The sequence below is a fragment of the Ischnura elegans genome, chromosome X (genome assembly GCF_921293095.1).
Source record: "Ischnura elegans chromosome X, ioIscEleg1.1, whole genome shotgun sequence".
NCBI lineage: Eukaryota > Metazoa > Arthropoda > Insecta > Odonata > Coenagrionidae > Ischnura > Ischnura elegans.
The window spans coordinates 69,761,489-69,775,590 of NC_060259.1; the positions used below are offsets into that span (position 1 = coordinate 69,761,489).

General features: G+C 37.4%; 1 long non-coding RNA gene across 1 annotated transcript; it reads right to left on the reverse strand.

Annotated features, from left to right (window-relative positions):
• Positions 1 to 903: 903 nt before the first annotated feature.
• LOC124171781 lies at positions 904 to 5,460 on the reverse strand. Its single transcript, XR_006867957.1, has 3 exons — positions 5,368 to 5,460; positions 3,685 to 3,855; positions 904 to 1,013 (listed from the first exon to the last, which is right to left on the reverse strand). It is a non-coding gene; the product is annotated as an uncharacterized LOC124171781 (long non-coding RNA).
• Positions 5,461 to 14,102: the final 8,642 nt, after the last annotated feature.

The following is a 14,102-nucleotide window of genomic DNA, read 5'->3' on the forward strand; positions in this document are numbered from 1 at the left end:
TTTCTCCCTAACAAAAATATACAACAGTCTACCATATGATATTAAATGTCTTCCGCCTACACCATTCAAGAATGCTTTGAAGAAATATTTAATGGAAAATAACTATTATAGCCTGAAGGATTTTATGTTGGGCTCGGAGTAATCTTTGCCCATCAACCACTAAAATTGTAACTTTTTTTCTTTTATCTGTAAAAATTGTAAATGTTATATCACTTCATTTATTTGTAACTATTACTTTAATTATTTACTTTATTTTGACGACTTCCAATGTCACCAGAACATGTGATCTCTAGGAGCAATAAAAATTATTATTATTGTTATTATTATTATTAAGAGTGTGGGTGACAAATGGGGAACAGGGATTGGGAATGTGCAACCCTCCATCATTTCACCTCTTTCCTTCTGTCAAGTCACTGGACAACTCCAACAGGCTGGAATGTTTGTGCATAAATTATCTGAGAAGGTGAAAGCCTTGTAGCAGGTAGAAAAGAAGGAGAGATTTAGTCAACGTTCAGGGAAGATACTCCTAAAAGCATCAAACACATTAGCTTACATGACACTTTGAGTTGATATTAAATTTAAAAAAAAATGAAATTGTTGCACAAAATTTCCGTAGAAACAGATAATAGCTGAAACATTTAAGTAAAACAAATGGATGGTTTGATTACTGCTTGAGTAGGTAAATATAATGTTTCTACTAAATGACTACTCGACAGTCTAATCCAGTTCCCAGCAGCAAAAGAACATTTACATGACATTGTAATTTATATTAAGTAAAAACAGAACTAAAAAACGATAACATAAGATTCTTTTTTTTAATCGCTCAACCAAGGGTATATCATTCACATATTACCAAATTTTAATCTCAGGGTCAGGATCTAGGAAAAATACATGAAACGCCAATAAAGGAATCAAATCTTTGATTATTTATTGTTCATAGCTGTAGGGTACACCCAATTTACATTTTTATACTCTTCATTTTTACTTCTGCTCTTTCTCCCCTATTCCTGCATCTGCAAAAAAGTTATATTATCAAAAATTAGTGAAATTTTAATTTTAAAAACCAACAAAATTTTCAAGTTCACTACATTTTGCAAAATAATGAGTTTCATTTATTTAAAACTATTAACCAAAACTTTCAGCGATGACAGCAATTGATTCTGAATGCAGCTTTCAATATCGGAGGCAACCTCTGTAATGACTGTCTTGTTTCCATTGAGCAGTCAGAAACTTACAATTTCCCATGATTATTTGTGTTTGAGAATTTTTAATTTTTCACAAATCTATTTCTTCAGCAGTTACACATACATCAAATTTACTTTAATGAATATTACATCTTTCAAGTTTGTTCTCATTGACATTTTCTGACTGTTCATTGCTTTTTTAACACTTGATTTTTCATAATTGGGCATTTATTTTTTCAGAATATCAACTTTTTTAGGATAAATATAAAATTTTAGTTAAATTATTCTGGACCCTAAAGGTTTTTTTAAATGCACCTTTTCAGAACCAAAGAATGTAGCTGATTGGAAGCAAAAAGGATTACATTGAAAAAGTGTCCTTTAGCTGGTGCCACATAAATAAATCTAATGTAGAGAGCGAAATCGAGGTTAAGACCCTAAGCGGTCATCCGATAAATTTGTGTGTGTGAGAAAGGTATAAATTGCCTTATTGGATTCGAAGAGAGAGCTTCTCTGGGGAGTGGAGTGGTCATTTACAGAGGAAACACAATTGGGAAGGGTGTCAATAGGAGGTGATTCTCCTGAGAAGCATCACTCCTGCATGAGAGTTTCTAAAACTAAGTGATAATAATTTTGCAATAATATAATGGTAAAAATCAGTGTTTAAAAATACAATGTTTCTTGGTCCTGTACGTAACATAAAATAGATAAATTTCTCTTTTCTCTAAGTTTCTCGACAGACAACAACCAAAAATATGATTTTCTATACAGGTTTTTTGTCAAACTAAATGATGATAATGTTGTAAAAAAATAATTGTATTTAAACATACCCTTATGTTCAATTTCTTTCTGTCCCATATGTAACGTTACGTACGGGACATTTCACAAAATAATGTACAATACACATAAAATGAATTCACTGGGTCATATCATTACTATATGTTGAAAATATTTCACAATAAAACAGATTATGAAACCATATTTACATTTACGCCAGAAAAGTCTATGGTAATAAAAACTTAAAATTGTGCTCTGGGCAATCTAAGGTTGGGGAGTTTGGCATCAGTTAATAGAAGGGCCATGAATAGAAGTATTATGTTTCATGTCATGAAATTACAAAGTGGCAGAGAAGTAGGGGCTGTGGTTGAAAGTTTGCATTTTAGTAAACAGAAGAACAGGTGAAATTTTAGGTGCATAGAGGATAGAGAGGGTTACAAGAGGTGAATGAAATGGTAAAACATGGTTGTTTAACACCCATATTTTATTTGATTTTGTCACCTCAATAATCTCCAGTTCTTCTAAAAAGGAAGAAGGAACTTTGTTTCTTTTGTCTCAGTGTGTGGTAGACCTCAGATGTGAAATCACTGAGATAGTTGTTCTCGATCAGGTGTTTGGTGATACTAGAATCTACAGTCACCTTTAGCCAGCACGTCATACATGTTTCATTGTGCGAGTGATTATAACACGCTATTTTTGTGACTGATTACTACCAGGGGATCAAGGTCAGAAAATGATCTATGTGGACTACATGAAGTATTTTTATTTAAATAAGATTACATAAGCACCACAGAGTAATGCCTGAAACTTTTAAGATTAGAAATTTAATGCTTTTTCAGAATTTAAATGGTGGTGGAAAAACCTAAGTCAACTGCTGCTGCTATAGTAAAGAAAATGCATGGTACACACAAAGCTAGTGATCATGATGGGTTCTTAAAAAAACAAAGGAAGAGGATAAATTTATTAAGAAAAAAAAGCAGAGAGAAAATATTACTGACAAAGAAAAGGTATGAAAGGGACAAAACGACAATGAAAAACAGGCAATCTCAGGCTGAAAAATTCAGCTCACATCAGTTCCACTTAATGCAATTCTGGAGAACTGACTGAATGTCAAGAGACTAGTGAGGATCAAAATGATATCTGCCAAGGATTTTGCAGTAGTCGCTTCAGAAGTTTGTACAAAGATAAGTCTTGTATTGTTGTACAATATTTGTTTGTTCAAGGTATACTATGCTGGTGAAGATTATATAAATAATACCATCATCAAATTAAAGCCGTGTGACAAAATTCAAGCAGCACCAGATATCCTTAGCATTTGCGTGATATGCAACACGAATTAAAGTTTTTCAGGACAGAAACATACTAAAGAAAACAACTTGAATTTAGACATATTTGTTGAAGTGAAGACAGAATTTATAGGTCAGTGGGTTCTAGTGCAATACAATGGCGATTTATTTCGAGGCAAAATCACAGTAATTGTCTCAGAGAAGCAATGTAAGTCAAAGTCATGGTACCCAGAGGCTAAGCCAGAGGGGGAAGGGTTTGGGGGATAAATCCTCCCCCCCTCCCCCCACAAGAGCTAAGATAAATGTTTAAGTTTAATCTAATTTAAATGATTGGATCAATATTTAATCTAACAATTTATAGCTGTTTCAATGAAATACAAAAAATATAAGGAGCAGAAATAATATTTTAAAGTTGTAAAAATTAGTACAATTGTCCATACTTAACGGGCCTGAGATATATCCCGTATGGGCCGTATATCAATTCGTCGAACTTGGCCATCCTGCGATAAGAGGGTGATCACGACTACGCGGCACCTTTCGGCAACCCGGGTGTTTGTTTCGGTTGGTCCCTCAGACACCTCCATCTCCATCCTTTTCCGTTTTCCTCCCATCTGTTCAAAGAAAAATATTCAATGTAATATAAGATAACTCACAGTATGAAATGCAACATGTGGGTTAAGCGACATCTGCTTGAAGCTAAATTTTTAGTGCCAAAATTATATAAAATGTATTTATAAGCATGTCCTTTTTCAAAAATTTTTCCAGATTTCGCCTGGGGGAGAGGGGTCACCATTCCATCCCCCCAGATGCATATTCCTGGTTACACCACGGGGTAGGTAAGATATTTTTCCCTGTCAATGTCGTGTTTGAAAAAGTGAATCCCAATGCATGCTTATTATTATCTTGCCATTCTAAGGTAGTTCAGGCACGTGACCAGAGGGTTCGGGTGCTTCATTCCCCCTGAAATCTTTCCCCTCGCAATGACTATACATGATACATCTGCTGAGGAGACTTCCAGCCCACGGGCATCTATCCTATGATAGTCCATCTTTCGATTACGGTCGCATTTCATGATTTCTGCCAATTGCAAACTGTGAATTTAGCTTACAGCATTTTGAGTAAGAAATATCTAACTGAACTATTGAAATTTATGGTTTTCCGATGCGTGAGAGTTGGCATCCGAATGCACATGCAACCAACATTCTCCTCAAGCACTCCCTGGAGTAAATTTCAGATCACGTGATTAATGTTGTCGAATTTAATTGAGCTTTCTTTTAATAAGCGCAAAATTCGCATGCTCCTAGATAAACCCATAATGTAGATTACAGCACAGTCTCCTACTAAGTGCGATGGCAAATGCAGGCTTACTTTAGCATAACCTAAAAGCCAGAAATTGCATGCTACTTTAGTCCCCTATTTTCAAGAGCTGATATTACCACATTTTTATTTAGCCCCTTCTTTGCAGGGGGCAGCTAGGAATTAAGGCTGGGGGGGTTTAGGTGCAACTAATACCTTAGTGTGTGGGGGTATGGAATACCCACCAATATAAGCGGTAGGTGCGAGATCAGTAAATTGCGGAATTTTAAGATAAATGGTTCAAAGTGGTGAATTTGACGGCTTTCGGAGGGATATTTTATAAATTCTTACACTCGTCTATAAGTAATATTATTCCAATTAAGTAAAATAGATTATCCTTCAATAAAAAACCTATAAGCATAGGTATTCAATTATAAAATACAAGAATACAGTTTGGTGTTTTGAAAATTCTGAATGAACGCCGATTTCACGACTGCGACGTGGAGACACTAGTCACGCCAACGAGAAATCTTTTACGATTAGGCTTAAGAATATACACCTTTACCTAATGTCTTCAAATAGTACACATCTTCTGAGGACATAAATATCGAATCCGAGAGCACTGTATATCACAAATGAATTCCCTATTTTAACTATAAGTTGACAAAACGGCGACTTTGCCGCTTTTGCTGCGCAAGACAAACGTCCCCGTCCACAACGTTTTCTTAAGGTAAATGTGGGAAATTTAGCGAGCTTATTAGCTTTTAGTAGGTAGGCATATACCTTACAAATAATCTTAAAAGTTGAAATTTATTTAATTTACTCACCTTCTTTGGCTTTTCGTTGATTCAGGAGATATATTTGTTTGGCCTGGTGATTATGTCGACGAACAAAGACGGCACTGGTACTTTCTTGGTTCAGGTTCGCCGATGTATGGATATTCTTATTTTCTCACGTGGTCTCAGGAATGTATAAATACTGATATTCTTTCCGTGAATGGAAGATATTTCCTATTTGTTGAATATAATTCAATATCTTTTCAGCCAGTTATTCTAACGTCAAATATTTTTTACATCAAGAGTTTATTATTTGGCACTATTTTGTCAGCGCGGAACAAGTTCGCGCAAAAATATCTGGTAGGGTTTACATATTTTGGCGCGAACTTTTCCCGCCTTGTTTGTTAAATATTCTTTACACATTTTTTCTGCCAGGTTTTCGGAAGTAAAATATTTTTCTGCATCGAGATTATTTTTTTGGAACGTTTTTTACACGGTACATGTTCACGCCAAAAGATGTTACCCAACAATATATTTTGGCGCGAACTTGTCCCGCGAAGACAAAATAGTACTAAATAATGTACCCTTGACGCAGAAAAATATTCTACCCCGGAAAAACTCCCTAAAAATATGTATGAATTTAATTTATAGAAAAGGAAATATATTTAATTACTTCAAAAACACTCACGGAAAGAATAACATTATTTATGCATTCCCGCCACCGCGTGACGCAATACCCAATTTCATACATCGACTGACAAGAGCCAACATGTCCCTGTCCTTCGGCAACGAAATCAGCTGATTTTCAGACTTAAGGTGAGTAAATTAAAGAAATAACCACTAACAATAATAATTTAAATGTATATGTTAACCTACTGCAAACCAATACTCACGCTAAATTAACCGCAGTTATTCGAGCATAACTTTTGGACGGGCACGTTTGTCTTACGCAGCAATTACAGCTACGTCGCCATTTGGTAAACGTATAGTTACAATAGAGGAGGGTGGCACTGCCTTCAATCTGAAGTCAAGGTAACAACGATTTTGTATGTCCATGCTTTTTATATTCGTTCACACCTATGTACACCGCTATATTTTTGTTATTCTACAATTATAGTTTCGGTAGATTTGTTAACGTTAATTTCTGGAGAAAAGGCTGGGACTGATGATTACCCACTCAAAAGTGTTCTCTTGAGGACCAGTGGTGTCACAAAGGGTTGAGATGTGCGCTAGTAGCCAAAAGGTCACGGGATTTAATCCTAGTGATGCCTTTGTAAACCATCATACAATGTCGCAGGATAAAAGGAATCAGGCAAGGGCCTACCCAGCGAGGGGCAGAGGGGGGCAGCTTCCCCCTCAAGAAGCAAAAATGAAAAAGTCTTCAAGCAAAATCAGTACATACTGAAATGAAACTAAAGCATTCAACAAATTTTCTTTTAACCCACAAATAATGGCATATGTTACTTTAAGATACGTAACATAAATACAACTATTTTTAAGGAAAAAATCTCATTAACTAATAAAGCGCTGTTATAATTTTCTTAAAATGGTACTTTCAGTCACCTTTATCCATGCTAAACTGTCACCACTGGGCTTGCCCCCCCCCCCCCCCCCCCCCCCAGTTATGATCCCTAACGAAATAATTCTTTTTTTTTTCTTTTTCAAAGCAATTTCAAAGCAATCACCCGCTCTTGAATAATGTGCAATATTAGGTAGTACCGTTACGTCGATGATATTTTGTGTTTATGGAGCGGAACCAAGCGCCAAGTGAGAAATTTCGTGAAAATTTTAAATACGCTAAATGAAAGCATTAAGTTTACAGTGGAAGTCCAGGACAGTGACAAAATAAATTTTCTTGATTTAACTATATCCTTTCAGAATGGTAAACACATGTTTGGTATTTATCGCAAACCAACATGCACTGATCATGTGATCCATGCAAATTCAAAACATCCTCCTAGTCAGAAGCTAGCAGCCTTCCGCAATATGGTCCACAGAGCTATTGTCATTCCCCTAACAAATGAGGAATACTATAAGGAGTTAACAATCGTTAAAGCTATAGCTACAGCTAATGGTTTCACGGCTGCTATGATAGACAACATGATAGCGAAAAAGAAAAAAGAAATTTCCCTTAGGCAGATATATTCGTTGGAACCTAGGGAAGCTCAACGCTGGAGAAAAATAAATTATATTGGTAGTGCTTCCCTAAGAGTAGATAAATTTCTTAATCACCTTGGCATCAAACCAGCCTTCCACAATAGAAAAAACCTAAAATATTTGCTTCCCAGTGTAAAAGACCGTGTGGATATCAGGGACCAAAGTGGAATTTATAGGCTAAAGTGTGGGGATTGTATGGCGCCATACATTGGACAGACGCACAGTGGGCTGAAATCGAAAAAAGTTGGACAAAACCTCGAAAATGGTTTTTTTGAGTATGGAAGTTGAAACTTTGCACATTTGTTGCCAACACATTAGTGCATTTTTTTGACGCAAAATGTTTTTCATAGGTTGATTTTTTGCATAAAATACATAGCCTCAAAGTTGAACAAATTTGGCGCAAATTGCCCGCTTTGAATTATTTTCGAAATTCAGCATGTTTAAACTAATGTCACACCTTTAGTAGTAATTCAATAGCAACAAAAATTTATAAAATTGTTAAGCGGTTTGTTAACATTGATTACCATCAACTTTCACGGCTTAGTTGTTGTATTTGTGACCAATAGGATACAAAATGGCGGAACCTGTTTTTCGTCGAAGTTTTGGGTTTATGTAGGATTTTAAAAAAAGGATCACCGAGTTACCTCGAGATATTTACACCACATATTCAACAAAGTATATAGATTACGATAATCGGAAGTGCAGCTGCGACCACCTGCGACGCCGAAATTAAGATCGATTTTTCGAACGTGCGACACCGCCCGGAGCTTGCTGCTGGCCACGGGAATTGCCGTACTCGACGGATGTTGGATAGTGAATCATTTTAAGCAAATTTATTGTATAAAAGCTATGATATATTATTACTACATTTATTTTCCTTTTGTTATAACCTGATTTCTTTACTCTCTTGTAATATTTATAGTCGATGCAGTACAAAATGGCGGACGCTAATTTCAGTAACATTTTTGCCCGTGTGTGGCTATACAAAAAGAAGGACACCGAGTTGCTCTCAGATATTTACATCGTAATTGCATCAAGCCTTTTAGAGTCTCCATCCACAGAAATAATCTGCGACCGTTCGCAGCAAACAAAATAAAAATCGATGTTTCTACCGTGCCGCGCAGTCCGCGGCTGCTCCCTGGGCGGATGGAATGTCGTGACGCAGCGTACATAATAAAGCGCTATGAAGTCTTTTCTGTGGTTATGTTTGATTCCAACATAATTATTACTATTTCATTTCAAGTTGGCTTGTTGTCACTTTAGGTAAATGAATTCGCTCCTCTATCAATTTTTACTGACTAGTGACTATTTACCAAATTCCCGAATGCAAACTAGCTGACTTGAAACTCTGACAATTCCGCACGTGAATTGTACCCCTTGGATGGGTAAAACGGCTTTATTACCTTGCTTCCAACCTCAAAGACGAAATAGATTTTACAACCAGCCGACCAGCCCACAGCCGGTTGGTATTTGCCCGTCCACCTCCTACGGTAGTCGCGAAAATGGTCTTTTTATGACCCCACGTTACTCGTGTGCGGTCCCTTTTACCTTTTTCGGAAATTCCGTTTCCAGAAAGAAATGCATAAGTATATGAATTTAGTTTTGAACATACAGTCAAAGAGATTTGTTGTGATGTGGTGATTTTGGATGCACTCGGATACACGCGCTTTGGATATTGAGAACTCCGGGGAACCTCATCGGTTTTCTGCTTTAACTCCATTGGCGGTGTCAATCACTCATTCGCCAGGCATCTATCACCCAAACGTGTAAGAGATTTTCATTTGTAGTTCTTTATATTTTGCCTCGTGCTATAAGCAATTTCCCTTTTTTTATTTACCATGAACGCCTCTAGGATTGACCCTTTCTTTAGTTTTCATGTATGTTACTTGTTATTGGTAACTCGTAGAGCTGAAATAGAACCAGTGTCGTATTGTCAAATCCGGACGTAAATCCTTTGTTGAGAGATATGAATTTTTAATGAAATATCTGACGAAAAAATTTCACGTGCAAGGTAATATTGAAGCTACGAAGGGCCTTAGTGACTGTCTTAAACGATATTTTTTGATTCGCTACCAAAGGAATGGGAATCATGCAGTAGAAATAATGAAAGATTTTTGAGGAGAAATATTAAGTGGCTGAAAGCACCTATATATGTACCAGAAAACGTTCTAGAATTGCCAAGAGCTTCTAATTCTTCGGGTAAGTATATTCCATAATACATTACAACGACCACTCCAACCAGAGCAAAAATAAACAAAGGAAATAGCCAAGGCAGAAGAGATGCACCTTAAGAAGCAAATAAAAAAATCGAGGCCGATTCATGTGGGAGATTACACCATCGGGTTCTCCATGCTTCTCACAATGGTTAATGGAGAGGTGAGCATAACTGCCATATAACTGAAACGAACTACTCTTTCATTCTTGATAGCATGAATTAATTACTTTAGGTCTGCAATGCATTGACTGAGACGGGAAGCATGACATGCTTTGTTTGGGGTGCAAAAATTTCGGAAATGCATCGAATTCAAGAATTGAAAAGCCAACCTGTAAAAAGGAAAAATCTGAAATTTGGCATTTCCACATTGCACTGCTACATAAGATTTTTTTAATGTCTTCTACATATTTCATACATATTGGATTTTAAGCAGTGGTGGGTAGGTTGTAATTTCACTGAAAGAGAACTTTTTCTTTTACCCTATGAAAATTACTTATCATATCATTCAATATAACGTTCTCAATCAGTCCCGCGGAGACCAAAGCAACTGCTATTAAACCGAAGAGGATTAATACAATATAAGTTTAAAGAAGAAATAGGTTTGATTGTTGATGTGACGAAACAGGGTGCTGAACAACAAACGACGGCTCGCCGTTTCTTTGAAAATCCCACTCTGTCATCTGAAATATTAGGTAAAAACATTTTAATTCATATTATGATGAAAAAGCAGGTCTGACTTTAAAACCTCGATTGGCATTTCTGTCAACAGCTGCCTAATAATTTTAGCTAAATCTCTCGTGCTTAATTTGCAGAAATTGATGAAGAGCTTATCAAAAGATTTTCAACGATTTTGAAGGCTATTTCCAGCGATAAACCCATAAAAGAATATCAATTCAAAGATTATTGTTTGGAAACCGCTGTGCTCTTCGTCACTCAGTACCCATGGTTTTACATTCCTCCGACCGTTCATAAGGTCCTAATACACAGAGCATATATAGCTTCAGAGATGATTCTTCCTTTAGGGCAATTATCTAAAGAAGAAATTGAAGCACGCAATAAAGATACCAGAAAATATCGAGAAAGCTTCAGCAGAAAGCACTCAAGAATATCTACCAACAATGACTTATTTCGCCGGCTCCTCCTGACCTCGGATACAGTAATATCCAACGACGCACCCCTAATTACGAAGATATCCCGAAGAATACCGATAGAAGTGAGGAATTTACTGTTACTAAATGACGATGAGCCAGAAATCCTGTAGCCTGGAAGTGAAACCGACAGTTCTTCAACCGACTCGGAGTGATACTATTGCACGTACATGGGGAAAGTTCAACAGTTATTTAGATATTCATTGATAACCTTTTATCAAAATGAAAGGACTGAGAAAAAAGCCTAAAAGCCTATACTGTTAATAATAACATTAAATACATACTCAACAAAGACTATGCATTCATAGCGTTTTATAATGTACGCTGCGTCACGACATTCCATCCGCCCAGGGAGCAGCCGCGGACTGCGCGGCACGGTAGAAACATCGATTTTAATTTTGTTTGTTGCGAACGGTCGCAGATTATTTCTGTGGATGGAGACTCTAAAAGGCTTGATGCAATTACGATGTAAATATCTGAGAGCAACTCGGTGTCCTTCTTTTTGTATAGCCACACACGGGCAAAAATGTTACTGAAATTAGCGTCCGCCATTTTGTACTGCATCGACTATAAATATTACAAGAGAGTAAAGAAATCAGGTTATAACAAAAGGAAAATAAATGTAGTAATAATATATCATAGCTTTTATACAATAAATTTGCTTAAAATGATTCACTATCCAACATCCGTCGAGTACGGCAATTCCCGTGGCCAGCAGCAAGCTCCGGGCGGTGCCGCACGTTCGAAAAATCGATCTTAATTTCGGCGTCGCAGGTGGTCGCAGCTGCACTTCCGATTATCGTAATCTATATACTTTGTTGAATATGTGGTGTAAATAACTCGAGGTAACTCGGTGATCCTTTTTTTAAAATCCTACATAAACCCAAAACTTCGACGAAAAACAGGTTCCGCCATTTTGTATCCTATTGGTCACAAATACAACAACTAAGCCGTAAAAGATGATGGTAATCACTGTTAACAAACCGCTTAACAATTTTATAAATTTTTGTTGCTATTGAATTACTACTAAAGGTGTGACATTAGTTTAAACATGCTGAATTTCGAAAATAATTCAAAGCGGGCAATTTGCGCCAAATTTGTTTAACTTTGAGGCTATGTATTTTATACAAAAAATCAACCTATGAAAAACATTTTGCGTCAAAAAAATGCACTAATGTGTTGGCAACAAATGTGCAAAGTTTCAACTTCCATACTCAAAAAACCATTTTCGAGGTTTTGTCCGGCTTTTTTCGATTTCAGCCCACTGTGAGACGGGGAGAAGTCTGAAGGTCAGAGCAGAAGAGCATAAGAGGGACTTTGAAAACAGGGAAGGAAAATCCCAGTTCGCGGCTCACCTCCTAGAAGATGGACACCGGGCTGACTTCATCCCAGAAATGCTGCAACGGGTTAATAAAGGGAAAAAAATGGATATTTGGGAACAGTTGTACATCGTTTCTGCCATTAGTAGGAAAGATGTTATTACTAATGACCATGCTTTTCCTTTCCATTCTCCGATCCTTGACCTCCCTCAGCTAATCGGGGAAAAAACCCTCCGAGCACCTGAAAACAGTCACCTTCCCCCCCTCCCCTACCTCACCCCAGACCAACGGTCAGTTTAAAATTCCCGACCCTCCTTTCCACCCCACCTTCCACCCCCATTTCTCAAATGTTGCTAGTGTGCAATTTGTGTTTACATTGGTATGGTTAATTTCTTGGTTTAGCCTTGATAATGCTGAAGTGCAGCGAAACATGCCGACTCTAGTGTAATAAAATTTTTTATGTGGAAAGTGCAAAGTGTTTCACTTCATATCTCATAATGCATCTCCACAAAGTATCCGCCTCATCCATTCAATTCCTTTACATCTACATAATACCCTGCGAGCCACCTCTAGGGTGTTTGGCAGGGGGTGACCAATCACCAGCATGCAGCATGCATTTGGACTCCCACATGCACACCACACCATAGGCGGATCCAGGGGGGGGGGGGCACTGGGGCACGTGCCCCCCCAGACCCTCAAAAATATGCAAGATTTTTAATACGGTCCCATTATCATTGCGTTCGTTTTGTATTACGAGGTATCCTTGTGCCCCACCCAGAACCAAATCCTGGATACGGCCTTGCTTGTGCCCCTCCCAGAAAAAAATCCTGGATCCGCCCCTGCACCACTCCGTCCAAAAAACGTCCCGTATAATAACAAACTATACTACTATATGCTGTTAGAAATAATAATTGAATTAAGAAACATGCATTAAGTTTTACATAGGTTAGTAGGCTACACTACAAGTCATGCAATCTATTTACGAGTTCTATTGCTGCCGTTATAATCTCTTATTGATCGTGGAAAAAATGACATTCGGAATCTGTCTGTTCTACAATCTATCTCTCTTATTTTATTTATATGATCTGATCTTCCGTAGTACGTTGGCGTCCGCAAGATATGGTTAACTTCGTCAGAAAAGACACTGCTCTTGAATTTATCTTAAAGGTTTAGTCTATTTTTCAATCTACGGTCCGACAGAGATTCCCATCCGAGTTTATCTAAGAGGTCAGTTACACTAACAAGACTATCGTAACGACCTTTCACATACCTCTGGCAGATCTTCTTTGCACGCGTTCTAACTCTGTTATTAAGCCTTTTTCATGAGGGTCCCAAACACTGGCAGCGTATTCCAGATGTGATCTAACGAGGGAAAAGTAGCTAATTTCTCTCACTTTGTCGTCGCACTTTCCTAATATTCTTTTAACAAAACCCATTTTACGATTAGCTTGACCGGTTATTTCTCGAATATGTTTATTCCACGATAGATCATTATTGAGTCTAACCCCTAGATATTTCACGGATTCAACTGCCTTTAGGTGGGTGCCCCAAATGATATAGTTACGCTGTAGGGAGTTATTCTTCTTCCAGAAATTCATTACGACGCATTTTTCCAAATTTAATTCTAACTGCCAAGCATCGCACCAAGCTTGGATAGCAGCAAGGTCATTCGTTAGTTCATCTATATCTTTGCTGGAACGGATTTCTCGGTAAACTACAGCGTCGTCTGCAAATAATCGTAACTTACTCTGCACTACTTCGCCAATGTCGTTTATATAAAGAAGGAATAGGAGTGGGCCAATGACACTACCCTGAGGAACGCCAGAAGTGACTCTAACCTCATTGGAGACTGCACCGTCTAATACTACTCTTTGGACGCGGTCACTCAAAAATTCTCTAATCCAGGAAATGACATCTTCGTCTAGACCATAAGATTTCAGTTTTATT